Genomic DNA, 17,927 nt, shown 5'->3' with positions numbered 1-17,927 from the left:
TGGCTGATTGCAAAGATGAATCTATATATTTTCCCTTTATTGAACTAGTAAAGATTATCTCTTCTCTGGAAATAAACTGAAATCACCCAAATGAGAACAAACATAGACCATTTTTCTCAGAGTTTGCCACAGAAGGGGATCAGCCAACATCTATTGCATTTGGCAGAGACTCAAAGGCAGGCAGGATAGTGTAAAACCTTAATAATAGAGAAAAGAGAAGGCTTCAGTTATGCCCTGATTGGAGGTTATTGGCATGAGGAAGCTGAAAGTGGGCTACCTAGGACCAGGGCATCCTAGGTGATTTGGCATCCTCTGGTTGGCTCCAAATTGGAAGTGAGGACAAAAATTAGGGAGGCTGGCAGTTATTGATTATGTCCCAACCATTGGATCTGATTGCTACAAAGGTTGTAGTTTGGCTTTCTGGACTGGGTTCTACAGATTCTGAGTATTTGGAACAAATTGAGAAGAAACTGATGTGAGAATAGAGGATATGATTATCTCAGCTTGACTGAGTACAAAAATAGTGTTAAAAGAATGGTTGATTTGAGCGGCACCTTGAGGATGAAGAGAAATTTTACCAGAGTTGGTTGAGAGGGTGTGCTGGAAAAGGTATATAAGCATGAATGCCTGTTGCATATCCAGTTTCCTGTGACATCTTAGCCTAGTCTATTTAGCCTTTCCAAACCTCTTCCTGTGACCCTCCCCAACCTCATCTTCCATTGCTTCCTCCCTTGTTAATGGTGTCCTTCTTGCATGCAAACTGAGCTTGGAAAAATAAGGGAGCTGATTTCACACACATACATCCATACTCATGCAAGATTTTCTTCATAGAAAATTATAATTTTATAGTAGATGGTAGTGTTTAATGTTGTTTATTTTTCATTGCAATTCTAGATTGAAGTATGGCTTATATAACTCATATCATATTATTTTTCCATGACCATGAGTCACTGATAAGGCATTCAAAAATTTCAAAACACAATTTCCTTCCTACTTTCCCCCTACTTTTATACAAATATTAGAGGAAGAGATGTCCAACTGTACAAGTCACTGATATATAATAAGTTATGAAGAAAATGACATTATTTCTTCAGGTTGACAGACATTATAAACAGCATATAATTGAAGCATTCTAAAATACGATGCATACTCTACACTGAGGTTAATGAGAGCCATCCTCTCACATCAAAGGACCTCCCCAGGAGTCAAAAAGTTTCATGCTGGGTTTTTTATTTTTTCCCATAGTACTCCTGCCTAAGATAAAAATAGGTAAAATTTTCTTAATATTTTTGGTTTTCTTGCTTTGATTGTACTGGTAGCAGTGGAAGTAGTAGTGGTGGTCGTGGGAGTGGTGGTGGCTTTGCTTTTCAAGAGACACAGATAAAGATTCCTGTGAGTAGAAATATTTCTTTCCAACCTGTTTTTGCCACTAATGTCATGTCCAGGCCTTCCATAATTTTGGAAAATATTAAATGGGAAAGCAAAAAAAAAATAACATATTTCTTTAATTTTCTTATTAGAATGGGTCTTGATCACACACATATAATATGTACACACATATACAATATGCCTTGATATATACTAATACTTTATAAGCATTATATATATACATATATAATTTGTATATACATACTTACCAGAGAATAAATTATTGTGAAGCACCTCCAAGCACTTTAGAAATTTTTATTAACAGAATGACCCTTAAAATGATAATTTTACAACTTTCCCTTTTTATTCATTAAGTAAATTCCCCCAAGACTCTTATAAGACACGTCATTCAGTACAACAAGTATTTATTGAGTACCTATTGGATCAGTGATTCTCAACCTGGAGAAAATTTAGAATCAACTAACAGCTTTTGAAAAATAGTAATGTTTGGGTTTCACAATCTAGACGTTCTGATTTAATTGTTGTAAGCCTTGGAAATTTTTTTTAAGGTCTTTTGCTGACTCTAACCTGTGGCTAGGTTTGGAACCACCGTATTGTGTGCGAGTAAAAAACTGTTGTTACATAATTTCTTTATTATTAAAGTGTAGCATATAGATTCTCAGTAAATGTTTGCTAAGTTGGTTAATATTTGATAAAACTTATTTTGATTTCACATATATACTAAATAAGCAAATTGTGCCTAACATGTTCGATAACATTTGCTAGTTGTATCAATGCCTTTACCTTGTGGCATTCATAGAATAAGAACCTAATATTTTATAGTAATCTCTGCCTACTAGGATAATGAAATGACATAAGTACAGAGAATCATCATTAAAGGTATAACTTGTAAAAAAAGCAATTGAAGTGTAGTCTAAATATATCTCACCTCAAGTTTTCTTTTTGCTTTAATTTAGTTTAAGATTCCTAGGTTCTAATAGTTGTTTTTAGAGTAAGAAATAAGGAGAGTTTCTGATCCCAACATTAAAGTGAATTAGTTTGTGTTTGTGACTTTGTCCTTAAGAAAAAGGCATAGCTACACATGGAACACCTAGATTTATATTATAGAGTTGAGTTTTTCTAAATTCTTGAAAAGTACATAATTTATTTAAGATTCACCTCCATCATTTATATGATATAATCCTTAACTTAAACATGCATTTGAGTCATGTGGTAGAATTTGGGTGCTAGAGTATATTTAAGGTGTCCATATTTGCATGCTTTAAAACAAAATTTGATATATTTTGCTACATTAAGGGCTAGACTTACATAAAGGGGTTCTAGTGTTGTATGTAATTTACCATGGGATAATTTACCTGATTCTGTTTAAGTTGGTAATAAGCAGTAAGTGAAAGAGGAAAAACAGATTCATAACAGGGTTTCCCATGAAAACTTCTTAAATTTTCCGTGGAGGAGGTGGAGGAGGAGATGAGGGTAAGAGAAGAGGGGGGATGAGAGGAGCTGGAAACTAAGGGAGGAGAATCTGGGCGTCAGTACTGTATGAGGCCAGTAACTGGTGCCCACACTTAACCTCTGCAACTGTCTATCAGTGCCACCCCGGGGAAGCTGCGTCCTAGGCCTCCTAGCTCTATGTTGAATAGTATAATGGGAATTTCAGGCTTGAAATAGGAAACACAAGGAGAAAGCAAGATACGAGAGTGCCAGGCTTGGAACTTGATTAGGTAAAACTAAGAGATCCACTGGATATCTCAAAGCCCAACTACCAAGAACTGTGCTGAAATAGCACAACAGTTGTTAAGAGGGTTCTAGAGGGTAATGTGAAGACACCAATAGTCATTGGTAAGGGTAATATGCTATTTAGAAAGAAGGAACTGGAAAAGAATATAAAAATAATATATTTAACTATGTACTATCCGAATTTGCCTAGACTAGGGCCTACATGTACTCATTGGATTATACATATAAATCCCAGCATATGTTGTACGTGTGGTATTTCCCTCTGAGTTACTGAAAAACATACTTTATAAAAAAAAAAAAAGAAACAGCTTTTTTTTTTTTACCTATTAGCATTACATTCTCTTGTAAAGAAGAATAACTGTGTGCCTTTGTATCAGAAGTATGGTTAATGAGTGACATTTGGCAGTCCATATCTTATTATTCTGCTTCTATCCCTTTCCTAGTTTTTAACAAAAGAGTTCTGTAGAGTTTCAGCCTGGCTTCATCAGGAAATCAATTATAAATCTTAAAAGAATGGCAGTGGTTTAAGACACATGCAAAACATACTTGTTTTGGTCTGTTCTGGCTGCTATAACAAAACATCATAGTCTGGGTGACTTATAAACAGCAGAAATTTATTTCTAACAGTTCTGGAGACTGGGAAGTCCAAGAGCAATGTGCTGGCCTGTCTGGTTTCTGGCGAGGGCTCTCTTCCTGGCTTGCTGACAGCTGCATTCTTAATGTCTCCTCATATGAGAAAAAAGGGGCAGAGGAACTCTCTCAGGCCTGTTTTATAAGGAAATGGATCTCATTCATGAGGGCTCTGCACTCATGACTTAATCAATTCCCAAAGGCCCCCCCCACCAGTATCATCACTTTGGAAGTTAGGGTTTCAACATAAGAATTTGAGGGAGACGTATACATTCAGTAATTTGCAGCATTGCATCATGCTGTATTTTAAGATATTTATAAAATGATTAACAGTGTTAATTGCAAGTGAACAATTTCCCTCCTCAGTTTTTTTCTAAATATTAGTTATATGTTTAATTTTTTTATCATTTTAAAACTGATAGGGTGTGAATGACAGTATATTGCAATAAGCATCATAATTGGAATTAAGTTCTTTGTTTAATTTTCTTAAAATTATGAAGTAAAATAAACAAAAAATATGAAATCAGAGTAAACTAAAAATCTTCCCATAAAGCTAAACATTCCAATATCTTAGAGGTGTGTTTTATTTTTATGCCATCATTTTACTTTTTTTAACACTAATTTTAATCTAATTTTAAAAAATTTAACATTACACCATTTTTATATTCATTGCTTCACAGATGCAAAAAATCTATTTTTGTTTACTGAAAAATATTTTATTTTTCTTTAATTTCTATAAAATCTATGTCCAGACTCATATATGTTACTTGTACCACATTCTTTGCCCTAAGACTATGTTATTATAATAATATCAGCTGAAAACTTTTAAAGTGCTGGCTGTGAGCCCAGAACAGTACAGAGCTTTGCTTGTATTGTCAAATTCATTCTTCAAAGCAATACTATGTGGTATAGTTTTTGTTATTATCTCATTTCATCAATGATAGGTTTACCCAAAGCTCTGCATTTAGTAATAGATACATTCAGGACTGCTCCTAATTTGATTACAAACCCCATGATCTTGAATATTTTGCAACACGATAGTGTCAAAGTATGAGAACATCTTATTGATCTTTGCTAGGTTTTAAAGTATTGTTTTCTAAAGGATTAGTGCCACTTTTCAGTGTCATGTGCCATGTATAATGGCAATAACTCTACTCTGTTTTCTCTAGCACTGAGTACCATCACTGGTGGTGGTTGTTTTAATTTAAAATGAGTAAACAACACAGTCTTTAATTTTCTTCCTTTTTTAAAATAAGTAAAGTGAAAATACTTTCTGTGTAATTAAAGTACTTCTTTTGTGAAATTGCTCCTCTTTTCTGTCATTTATCTAATGGCATCTTAGTGTTCTTCTTATCCACTTGTATCAATATGACCTCTTGTTTAGGAATTTAAGTCATCATTTATCCACAGCTGGCAGTCTTGCTTCTATGATCTAGTATGTTTGAGAATTCATTCCCTGGAGGTATAATCACCTTGCTTCTATAAGAGGGAGGTTATCTTACTTACATTGACACACTTCATATGCATATTGATCAACTCTATGTAAGACTTGGCTAAAGTAATTTCATTTGAATCTTCTTTGGGTCTGGAAAGCTTCTGTTATCATATTCTAATCTGCTAAAGGACAAATTGAATACCGTGTTAAAACAAAGAGCAACAGTTTTTTTTTTTATTATAAGCCTGAAGGGGCTAAACTATTTTAAACTTGGATAATAATTATCTTGTTATAGCTGCATGCAGTTACTCAGAGTTCCAGGTGCTAAAAACTGATGGGAATGCAGATGTAGTTTGTATTGAACCCTAGCTCATGACAAGATTGGCTGCTATTTCTAGCACATTTTGGTTTCTATTTCTAAATTATCTCCAAGGCTTGTAAGCATTTTCAACCTATACTTATGTTATTATTTATTGATTAAGGAAAAAACATGTTTTTTAAACCATCTGGTGCCGAGGTGTACTGTGACAGCATCTTCAGAGTTTATTTAAAAAGAGCTATTTGGGGGGTTATCATTTCACTTCATATAGTTATAGAAAAAGAACTTCAGTTTTAATTTTCTTAATAACATTAATGCACAGTATGACCTGATCACTAAATCCTTAGAAAATGTATTTTGTGGAAATAATTTTTTAATTGCTTTGGTCATTATGTATTTATATAAATTAATAAAAATGTAATTAGTTATTTAGTTATAAATGGAACTATTTCATATGGTAACATCATATGGAGCATGAAAAATATCAATTCCTCTGAAATAATGAGAATCTATCCTGACACATTGATTATGATATGACTAAGAGTTATAGCTAACAGTTTTCTCCCAAAATGTATGCTGTGCCAGACACTGATCAAACTGAAATATATATATTATCTCACTTTATTTTCACAAAACCTATGAGATAAAATCCATTATTATCACTATTTTATAGCTGTTAACCTAGACACAAAAAGGTTAACTAAGTTACTCAAGGTAATTTATTTATGCCATCTTAAAACAAGTCAAAGAAAGTATCAGTACAAAATCTAAAACAATGATTCTGAAAAAAGTGTTTGTTTTTACACTCTTTCAGATGTTTTGATTAAATTTGATTAAGCCTATAAAGTGTAATTCTAATGATAGGTAAGATGATTTAGATTTTTCAGGACTAAAATTTATGGATTTGGTGTTATAGTGAATTGCATGTGAGTGTATGTGTGTATGTATGTATGTACTGATCTGTAAAACACAAAGCTTATTATAATTTGTAAGACTAAGAGAACTTTATAAAATGTTCTTATTATTTTTAGAATCATTACTGTGTTTCTTGAGCACTAGAACACCAACCAAGTATTAAAACTATATGATCAGGTAATAGCCAATCACAATGTAGTTATTGCTTTCCTAAGCACAATTCTGTATGAGTTTATAAACTGTGCGGTCTTTCAACTAGGACATTTGTACTTTATTAGAAAAATGACATCATCTTTTTCTCTCACTAGAAAACAATTAGATACACTTGTCTACAGCCAAAAATTATTTATTTTTACTGAGTTGAAACTGTGATATTTAAAATGAACACATATATGAAACCTTCCCTATGAGTAGGTATCAGTAAATTTAGGTAATCATGCTATCAGTTAATACCAATTACAGTAAAACATTGACTACTTACAAGTGTCACTCATTATGATTAAACTGTGAAGAAAAAAAAGATCAAGGAATCAACCTCATCTCAAGAAACTAGCAGTCGAAGAAAAAAGGGCAAACTTTCTTTCAAGGGCCATAGAGTAGATATTTCAAGCTTTGAAAGGCATACATTCTGTATCACAACTACTCAGCCCTGCTGTAGCACCTCCTAAAGAACACATAAAGTCACAAGTGTAGCCATGTTCCAATGAACTTGTATTTACATAAACAAGTAGTGGGCTGGATTTGGGCCACGACCTTTAGTTTTCCAAGCCCTAATCTGAGTGCTAAGACCGGGCAGAAGCAGTAGGAAAGTTAACTTATATAAGAATTCAGTAATTGTTTAAGACATTAATCAAATAGATGTAATTATAAAGAAATATATTGAGATATGTCAAAATATTTTACAGATGTTTTACGTACTCTTGGAGTATTTTAATATTTTGATATACTGTAAATCGGACTGTCAGTATCTCTGCAGTGAAAGTAATTATTCAGCACATTCTTTAAAATATAATAAATAGACAAATTGGAAAAAAATGTCATAGTAGTCATATTATGCATTCCATTTTAGTAATAGCTAAATCCTCAGATATTTAGCAGTACTAAAAGTCAAAACATCATCAATGCTACAAAGAAAATACAGGAAACATTTTCTACTTTTTCTTTGAAAATGGTCTATTGGAATTTGATTTGGAAATATTGCCAGTCTTCATTAGCATTTTAAAATTTATTTAATGTTTATTATATTTTTTCTTATTTGATATGAAATAGAATAGACACATTTCAAATAATGGAGGTTCAAAATAGACAGATTTTAAACAGAAACTGAGACCTGCTGATAGATGTTATCATTACTGAGCTCACATTGCAGTTCTCTTCAAGTCAGTATAAATGCTATTCATTAAAAAAATAATAATACTTAAAAGTGAATGCATTGAAACACTAAATAACTTCTATGCTGTGTACTGCCATCAGTTTACATGGTTTCCATCAATATAGTACATTTAATAAAATAATTTACTTTGTATTTTCTGGATTTTTTTACTATGAATATGTGGAAAATTTTTTAAAATCTTGAGTGCTACAATATCCAGAAAAATGCACGTATTATATATTGTTTGCTTTTTTTAACATAGCAAAGCAATCACTCTGAAAATATATATTTGGAAACGCATTTTTAAAATCTGAAAATTTAAATTTAAATTGGTAGCCTTTTGTAAATGATTGGAGAAGTAACATAAGCATAACATTTTCAATAGGCTATGATAAGTAATACTGCTGGCATAGGAAATCAGTGGGGCAAACTAGCAAGACCTTAATCTCCCCCCAATTTTGTAGGCTATATGCAAAACATGTATTTAAAGGGCTCTCTAGAATGTCTTCCAAATGTAAATTTTGGGGGAATTTCTGAGGAAAGATGTATTTAAGTGGGCTTACATCTTTATTTATATGTCTGTATTAATTGCATACAATTAATTGAAATTTATTGGCTCATTTTATTTCCTACTGAATAATCATTTTAAGCAAAATAAAAATAACAATTTAATACAGCTCTATATGTCTTAAATCCTTAAAACGCTCTTTAATTTGAAAGGCATTGCGGAAAAAATTTAATTGTATGCATTTACAGTTTTTTGGTTTTGAAAAGGAAAGCAGACACCTGAGGAAATTCATACTATCTTTATGCTATAATCGAGGGAGTGGGATCTCTTCCTTATCTTGGGCTCTCTTGTTTGCTTTTCAGTTGCTGCGATTGTGGCTGTGGGAGGGCTTCTTCCCTGTGCGCTGTTGCCCATCCAAGCCTAATATGGTTAGTGTTCCCCTCCCGCTTTCACTCCTCTGTGATGTCCACCTATTTGTATGACCGCCAGCATTCTTTTTCTTTCTCCATTTGTGTGCATTTAACAGTTAGTACACTGGTTATACCTTATAAGTGAGAATAGTCGAATGAAATTGGCTCCCAGAGGTGAATCCTACCAAGTGAATTCACGATGGATTATTTTAAATAAAATATTATGCATATGGCACATCATCCCTATGTTAATCATTCATACCTCTCTTCTGAGGCTTTTACTGTCATTCCAAATTAACCTAGGGAATTATAAGATTATAACTTTGTTCTACATTTAACATGTCATTGTTTTTGTTGTTCCATTAAGTAAAAACCATATCACACATGGAAGTAGAATGCAATTTCTGTCCAGGTGGAATCACCTTCTCTGTCTCCCAGAACCATGGAATGACCATAATCTATCTGGGATCTTATATTGTCATATCATTGTGGATACATGTGGCATTGGAAAATAAAATCACATGTAATTTTAAATGGTTTACCTAATTTTATTAAGCTTTAATCATTTTGGCTATTAGAACTGACATTCCTACGTTGAAACCAATGAAGTAAAAAATATGCACATATTTTGGAATCAGCATCCAAATGATATAGTCTTAATTAATTATAAATGCAAATACAAAATATAATTTGGGTTATAATTATAATGCTGTTGTCCAGAATGTAAGACTAGAAAACTCTATTCACAGATTTATAGGGACTTTCACATAATAGGAGCTATCTTGTAAAAAGTGAAATACTCCAGATTATTTCTTTCAAGGTTAAAGAATCTAAAGCAAATGTCTTTCTAAAGAGTCTAATATTGTATTGAGTTGTCCTGCATAGTTAAAATTTGCCCCCCAAAAGGTAAAATGCGTTTTAGAGAATTATGGAGTTTCCTGGGGGCATTTGAAATTGTTACATGTATTCTCTAGGTATAAATGAATTTTTGTTGCTTAAAAATTTATGGGTGTGAATGAGTGTACACATACATACATATGTGAGAAGTGGTGGAATGATACCAATGATCTGAGAGTAAGAGAGAGTAAAGAAGCACAGACTGATGTAATTCAGGAAGATTTTTCTCAATCTCTTAAAAATTTGTATTTGGAAAAAGTTTTAAAGTTAACATGAAAGTGTAGATTTTTCCAAATTATTTAACTTACACAGGAAATTCTTATGCACATGGGGCTTAAGTGACAAGCCAAATGAAAACTGAAATCTGGCAATAGGTAAAGTATAAATTAAATGGCTTTACGCTGTGTTTTCTTTTAATGTGCTATGAAAAACTAAAAAATGATCACTGGATTGCCTATTCTACTTCAGTACTTGAGATAGCCCAATACTTGATATAAATTAAAAGAGTTAAATTATCACTGAAGCAGAATAGGCAGAATTTACATCTTAGAAAAAAAGAAAATTGACATCTCTGCCTACATTGAACTAAATTTCAAAGATACTTCAATGGAAGTCTGAACATTTATGAGCCCATGACTTATAAAGTATTGGCAAAGATGAACTTTAGCTAGATTGAAATGCTTGATTTTTTAAAATAGTATACTTTTCTACTGTGCAGTTGCCTTCAGGAGGTTTGTGAAATAAATAAAAGAAAAGAAGGAAAGTAGGAAGGCAGAACTTTTCCTTCACAAAGAACACATTAGGAATCTGAAGATAGCACTAGCTTTCTTCAAATGTTAGGAATCATGTAGGCAATGAATGTGTGTATGCGTGTGTGTTTGTATATCTGTATCTGTACATATGTATGTTTTGATTTAGCCATAAATGCACTTAGGAACTTAATAAAATACTAACAGTTTTCATGGAAAGGTTTATGAAAGAGCTAGAATTTTTTAAAAATGTATTCTTGGTAAAAGAAAACAAAATAAAGCAAAAATTTAGTTGAACTTATACAAATTAGACAATAATAAACTTGTTCAAAATTAGTGCTGGGAAAGAATGAAAGATAAAAATGTTTTTATTGCTATGTTTTCTGAAGTTCCATTTTATAATTTCAAGTCACTACCAGGTTTCAGTTAAGGATGGCATTTGTTTACATTAAAGCATTGAGGAGAAAACAGCCTTAGGTAATGGAAATTAAGGGCTGAGAAGAATCATTTTTCAAGTAGAGTCAGTAAAATGCTAAGAAATCTGAAATCCTGTCACCTAATTTTGTATGTCTAATCATACCAACATTTTCAATTGCCATGTCAATAATTTTCAAGGAACACTCTATCATTATCATTTGTGAACAGACACATTTGCAATTATAGAATAGAGATTTGTAGGCATTTTGGATCTTGGAATCTTGTTGTTTTTCATTTGTTGAAAAATCATTCATGAATATATGTGTGGTTGGTTTTGACCTTAACATATTATGATGCATATACTTTAAAATTGCTCACTGTCAATTCACTGACTTTTAGAAATATGCTGAGATGCCTTGTGGAAATTTAGGGTTCTGAAGAGGATGATTTCAAAAGTATTGATCTAGATCCTTTACAGTATTTTAAAGCTTCTGCAAGGCTCTGAGGTTCTGATTTTTACCCTGTCATATTCCCCACCAGGAAACTGCAATCCATTATTTTCCAAAAGCATGATATGCCATTTATAAGATGAAATTTGTGATTACATGTTGCCATCTTTAATCCTTTTACTCAAATTATTTTTCATCACTATAGTTGCTTTCTTTGTTGTGACATCCTTAAACATAATGTTAATATTCCAAACATTCTCCATGCTTTGACTGAAATCTACCCAGTGATAGAAGCTATTTTTGAATGATACTCTGATGCCTAGATTTTAGCAACCTATCCTGAAGGCTGCGCACATTTTTTGCAGAGGTATCTTTTATCATCATTTGCCTTTGCCTTTAGGTCTACGACAACCAGCTTGAAACTCTAATCATTGTTTCACTTCTCAAAAAATACCTAGTTTTATAAACACTTAGTGTTGAATTGACTGCTTTAATATAAATAAGATATTAATGTGTGTACTTTCTAAAATATTGTTACTATATATGCCTGAATATTCACTTGCATTTGTACTTACAGAAATCAATATGTATTTATAGCATAATATTTATTATAAACCCATCTGAAATATCTCATAGCCCCAAAGCAGCCATTTCTTGCATTTCTTAAATTCAAACATATGTCAGATTACTTTTTTCATTCATTAGATTTCATACTTTCCAGTGTTTTCATATCATTTACTATGTCTTCTGGGGGGTTCAAGTGGCAAGGGAGAAAGTCACTACTTTGAAAATAGAGATTTTAAATTCTTATTTTGTTCATTTACCTAATCTCTGATCTTTATTAGATCATCCTCATATTTTAAGAAATTTATTTTCTTATTTTTTTAATATTTTTAATCAGAGACATAAGAGATGAACTCTAGCTCACCTTATAAAGCAGATATTAAAATCTCTAATAATGCAGAGATTAAAAACAAAACCAAAACAAAACAAAGTTCTCTGGCCGAAAGGATTATGAATCTTTTTGAAACATTAACTATTATCTTAATGTTTCAATAAATCCTTTTTTTCTCTATATTAACTGTAAGTTTCTTAAAATTTGCATTACAAAAAAATTTATTTTCATACACTTTACAGCGATTATTTCAATCATCTTCACAAGATATCTGCCAGGGAGGTATGTAGAAGTCCTCTTTCCTTTTATATTGCAGGAAAGTGGCAAAAAGAATAAAACTATCCCTCTGTAATAATTCTAGACTTCCATTTAAAGTGCTTTGTGGCAGGTAGATGTGAGGGTTGCTTGAAATTTATAGAGTATACCAAATTTTAATTGAAGTCTTGCTTTGTAAAATATAATATTACCATGAACTGTTCCAAAATATTCTTTTTTAAATAATTATGAAACCTCAGACTATAGGAGATATTAAATGAGCTTACTTGTGAGAAATCCAATGGTGGCATCTATGAAATAGTTAAAAATTAATAGGAAATTAGCTACTCTAGCATTAGAACAAAACTTGTTAAAAACAGGGAAACTTAATCCATATATGCTACATTTTATGAAATGTATTGTTATATCAAAATTCTATGTCAATTAAAATTTAATCCAACATTGAGAATAGCCTATACCTCATCTTGAGCATTTTTAAGTATTTGAAATTTGAGTTCTGATCTTTCTATTATAATTGATTTTTAAAAAGACTTAAAAATTTCACTAATGGAAGATTTACAAAATCATGTCTACTACACTATTGTTGAGTTAAAAAAATTTTTTTAGAATATGGAGATACAAAATGGTATGTAAGACATCAAATAAGAAATAATTTAGCTTCTCACATGCCATTAATCATAGGGTGGTTAGTACCCTTGATCAAATATGAGATGGTCACCCACAAAGTTATGCCCTCATTTTGTGTAGTATATCATTGTATCATTTCCATATCCAAGCAAAGTGTGTTTTTCAACATAAATACATTTCTCTTGGGAATTATACTTGGGGATTTTCAGTAAGTAATAATAGATTAGTTGCATTTTTCTGTCTAACTTAAATCTATCTATGAAAAAACTCAAAATCCCAGTATCCTAGTATTTTAAATGAGGAAAATATGAATAAGAGTTTTAAGGTTCTGTTAGCAAGACAGCCTAAATCTTTAATGTCCCATTTTACTGCATATTCACTCACATTCTTATTGAAGAATACTGTCCCATAACACAAAGTTTAATCTATCTCTCATATTTATTAGATATATTAATAACCTAATGTTAATATGCTTCTTTATTTTATGAGGCTGAGCTAGCTGAGCTTTTGCTCACTTAGAATCCTGAAGTGAAAGAGTCAAAGTATTTCTCAAAAAGCTGTAACTTATTCTTTTTAAGATTCCAGCAATAAAATTCTTTAAATACAACATTAGGCAATAGTTGAGGTCATTATTATGTCAGAACAAGGAAGTGTGTATATATGAAGAAATGCGGTTTTAAGAAATGCTAAATTAAAAGTTTTTATTTTCTCTCATCTCACAAGAATGTTAATATTTGCTATAATTTGTTGCCTTTTGAATATTTTTGTTTTAGAGCATAGGAAAAGCATTTTTTAATCAATCTGAAAATTAGAGGAACAATACGGGAGTGTCTATTTCTGAGCTAGGAACTGCATATGTTCACTCTTTTAAACAAAAGTCAAAATGCAAAACCCCTCCTCTTTCCATCAGTGTGTCCCACCCCACTTCATTTAACTAAGTGAAAAAAGTATACAGTGTTTATCTGTGTAGGCTAAAGCAATAGAAAAATCTGATCATGTAGAGACTATTATTGAACAAAGATTTACACTCTCTTTGGCTATTCCATTCACTCATCTTTCCTCATTGGCCACAGGGGTACCATTGAGTAAATTACTAATTCTGCACATTGCTTGGTACTCTAGAGTGCTTGACATTCATTTACGAAATTTATTATCAAATCTTTAAATTTATGTCCAAGAACTAAGTTATTCATTGACACCTCTATCCCTACATAAAGATTATTGTTTATTATTTCATGTACATGGAAATTTCAAATATCCAAATTTTGATGTTATGACTGTAGCCAAGTTTTTAAGATCAGCATTAATATTATCAGCAATATGTTACCCAACTCCTTAGAATGGGCATGGGAGAAAATAGATTGGTTTCTAAATTGCCCATAAGATGATTGCTATATTTATATATCAAGCATGTCTCTAGAACTTTTTAATAAATATTAATTAATAAATGAGTTATGGCCTATGTAGAATTTCTTATGTTCATTTCTAGTACTAAAAAATAAAATCACCTTGTTTTCTGGAAGAACATGAGTATAAATGATTAGATGATTCCTCTAAATACAAACACTACAGATAATTTTAGTCCAATAATCTCAAACCTCATTAAAATTGTTATATGAAGCAAAATGGAAAAAAAAAAAAAAACTATGTCTTTTTCATTCAGAAAAAGGGAATCAGATCCGGAAGGTAGGAGGCATAATTTATGTACAGATGACATATTTATTGACTGTTTGTCTGACTGGTTCAAATGATCCATCTAGAGCAGGTACGGAACATGGTACTGAATGAACAGGCTTCCTACAATGCTCTGTCAGTGAGGCTGAACCACTGCTGAGTGTCAGTCTATGCCAGCTCCACTTTTCCTTGATGTAGCTTATTGAGGCTTGTTTTAATAATGCTTTGGGGGGTTCCAGAACTTAATTTTCTATGTTAATGTGACATGCAGCTGTATATGTTATAGAGCTCCAGAGATGCCCATAGTCAAAAATAACTCCTTTCTATTGCCCTCCTGACTCTCAACCTAGGTAATAAAATGTTAACCGCTCCTCACCAACGTATTCCCAAATCGTTTTTAAGATAAGATCTAGTTTGATTTCCATTTTCATATGAGGAATTTGCATGCAATTTAAATATCCACGAGACTTATTTAATGATAAAAACTATTTGAGGATACAATTTTGAAAGCTTATTTTTTTTTTTTTTTGAAGGTGGGAGAGTTGAAGGTGGATGTTTGTTTTCTAATGTAAACTGTAAGAACATGTATAGCTTTTAGGTCTCTGTAGAATTCCTCTAACAGAGATTTTTTTTTTGTCAGTATTATTTAAATAACATAAACCTTAGGATAATTTTACACAATTGTACTTAGAACATTGTTAAAAGGAAATATTAATAACTTCTCTCTAGAGGAACATACAGGAAAGAATGAAAAAATAATGTAATATCTAGCAAAATCATGAATAAGACAATTAATTAAAATAACTTAAATCGTAGCTTAAATAGACCAAATACAATTTCAGTATGATTTCATGTATTTGTTTGTTCTCTCCATTTCACTTCGGTGGTGTGACTTGAGATGTCTTAAGGGCCCTTGAATGACAAACGCATCTAAGTATCATAAATAAAATTGGAAAAGCTGCCAAATCCCTGTTGTATAATTTTCCTCACCCAGGAACACTGTGTACATTGCATATATTACTTCATGTTTACTCAGAATTTACTAACTGTACTTTACTAAAAAATTGCCAGTTACTTAACATGATAAATACAATTATTTTTTTCAAAAAACGGCATAAGGATGTGTTGTGTTGACCATTTTTTGTAATATATATGTAATAACATACTAGAAAATGACAGAATAAAATAGGTTTTATTTTTATACTAAAATATGCAAGTATTTTGAAATACTCTAGAACTGCGGTCCCCAACCCCTGGGCTGCAGAGCAGTACCTGTCCGTGGCCTGTTACGAACTGGGCGGCACAGCAGGCAGTGAGCCGCGGGTGAGTGAGAGAAGCTTCATCCGCATTTACGGCTGCTCCACATTGCTTGCTATATCCGCCCCCCAGTCCGTGGAATAACTGTCTTCCATGAAACCCGTCCCTAGTGCCAAAAAGGGTGGGGGCCACTGTCCTAAAATATGTAACCAAGGAACAGTCTCTGTTTGTACATGTCTAATAAACACTCATTTACATCACACAGTAGTAAATTTTGTAATGAAAATATTGTGTCAGTCTATTATTTTGGCTGTTTTTTTAATGCAGAAATAAATGGAATTTTAGTTTTTAATAAATTCAATCTTATGGTGGGATCTTATGAATAGTAAAATCACTTCCTTAGAGTTTCACCAAAAATAATTTAAATATTGTCATTTTAGCCAGTTGTTTGATGTTATATGGGTAACCATCAACTCAGTATTCATTGGCATATTTCCTCTCCAAATACCTGTCATTGTGTAGACACAATCAAAATATCATTCACTCATTCATTTATTCATTCATCAATGTGGCAAATATTTTTAGGGACAACTCTGGGTCAGGGGGTAGGTGACTGCAGGAATTTATAGATGAATGCCAGCTGCTGCCATTCAAGAAGATGGCAAATAGTAAGGAAGACCAAAAAAGCATTTAAATGACTATGTTGCACTGTAGAGTGGGAATCACACCATGAGAGGGATACAGAAAGCTATTGTGCTCAGAGGGAAAAAATTTTTGAGTATCAGGTAATAAAGGTGAAGAAGAACTGGACTTTGATAGTTGGAAATTGTTAGGAAGAACATCATTGATGAATGAACCAATATAAGCAAATGTATGGAAACATGGAGAAATACCTTGGAGATTTTAGGAAAAAGTTTAGTGCAACAGAAGTTGAACAGTTGGAGTTGGTTCAGGAAATATGCATTAGGGCTGCATTCGGGAGTCTTTACCTTATTTTATTGACGATTTTGTAGTACATAGCTATAGAAAAGTAATAGAAAAATATCTAATATACAGTAAGTTGGCTACAGCCATGTCTGGTATAGTGCAGGAAAGGAGTTATAGATGGAGGAGCATCATTTTCTAGGCATTTATAGTAATCCAGATGAAAAATAACAGGGCCTTAATTGAGAAGTGGTAGAACTAATGGAAAGGAAGAGATGGATTGTGAGACATTTACATTGCATAATGCTTGGGATTTGGCAACTGATTTGTTGTGAAGGTCACAAGAATAAAACTTTAATCTTAAAGGACTAAGGCCATGGTGGTGTCATTAACAGGAAAAGAAGAAGGCAGATTATGGTTGAAAGAAGTAAAGAAAAATACACTGATTTCATTTTAAGGTCTATTGAGCTTGAATGTCAGTTGACTAGCTCTATAAAATAAATCTACTAGCAATAAGAACATAACTCTCAAAAGAAATTAAACCAGAGGGAAAGAGTTATTAATTAAATTGACAGAAATGGATGGATTGAGAGGACAGAACCAGAGAAGTTCAAGCAGAGGACCTATGAAATGTCCATACATAAATGTAGAGAGGAGCAAAAAGCACGAGAAAAGTAGTTAGAGATTTCAGGCCATTAGGAATATTTAAAAACTAAGATGAAGTCATTGGATTTAGAGGTTAAGATGTCATTTGTGAACCTCAGAATTACAGATTTTTCATCAGTAATAAGAGCAGTATGCAAAGACTTGCAAATCCATGGGTAGTTGAGAGAAAGAAGGGAGATGAAGATTGAAAAGTGGATCTGAGAGGCAGTGCAGGCTGAATTTCACAGTGATGAGTGGATGTGAGTGGAAAACAACCAGGAGAGCAATTAAAGACTCCAAAACAAACAAACAAACAAAAAACCCAACTGAGTAGGGTGCTGAAGGCGGGAGACTAGTGTATCAGAGGCACATTTTTGGCTATTCATCCTTAGAGAGGCAGTA

At 32.3% G+C, this 17,927-nt stretch overlaps 1 protein-coding gene across 3 annotated transcripts in view; it reads left to right on the top strand.

Annotated features, from left to right (window-relative positions):
• EPHA5 (EPH receptor A5) overlaps positions 1 to 17,927 on the top strand; it is a 263,882-nt gene that overhangs the window by 201,405 nt on the left and 44,550 nt on the right. The gene's annotated exons all lie outside the window — the stretch shown is intronic.

Source organism: Lemur catta, chromosome 19, assembly GCF_020740605.2.
Source record: "Lemur catta isolate mLemCat1 chromosome 19, mLemCat1.pri, whole genome shotgun sequence".
Lineage (NCBI taxonomy): Eukaryota > Metazoa > Chordata > Mammalia > Primates > Lemuridae > Lemur > Lemur catta.
Note: the sequence above shows the minus strand (reverse complement) of the source record. Positions and strands in the feature narration are given on the sequence as shown.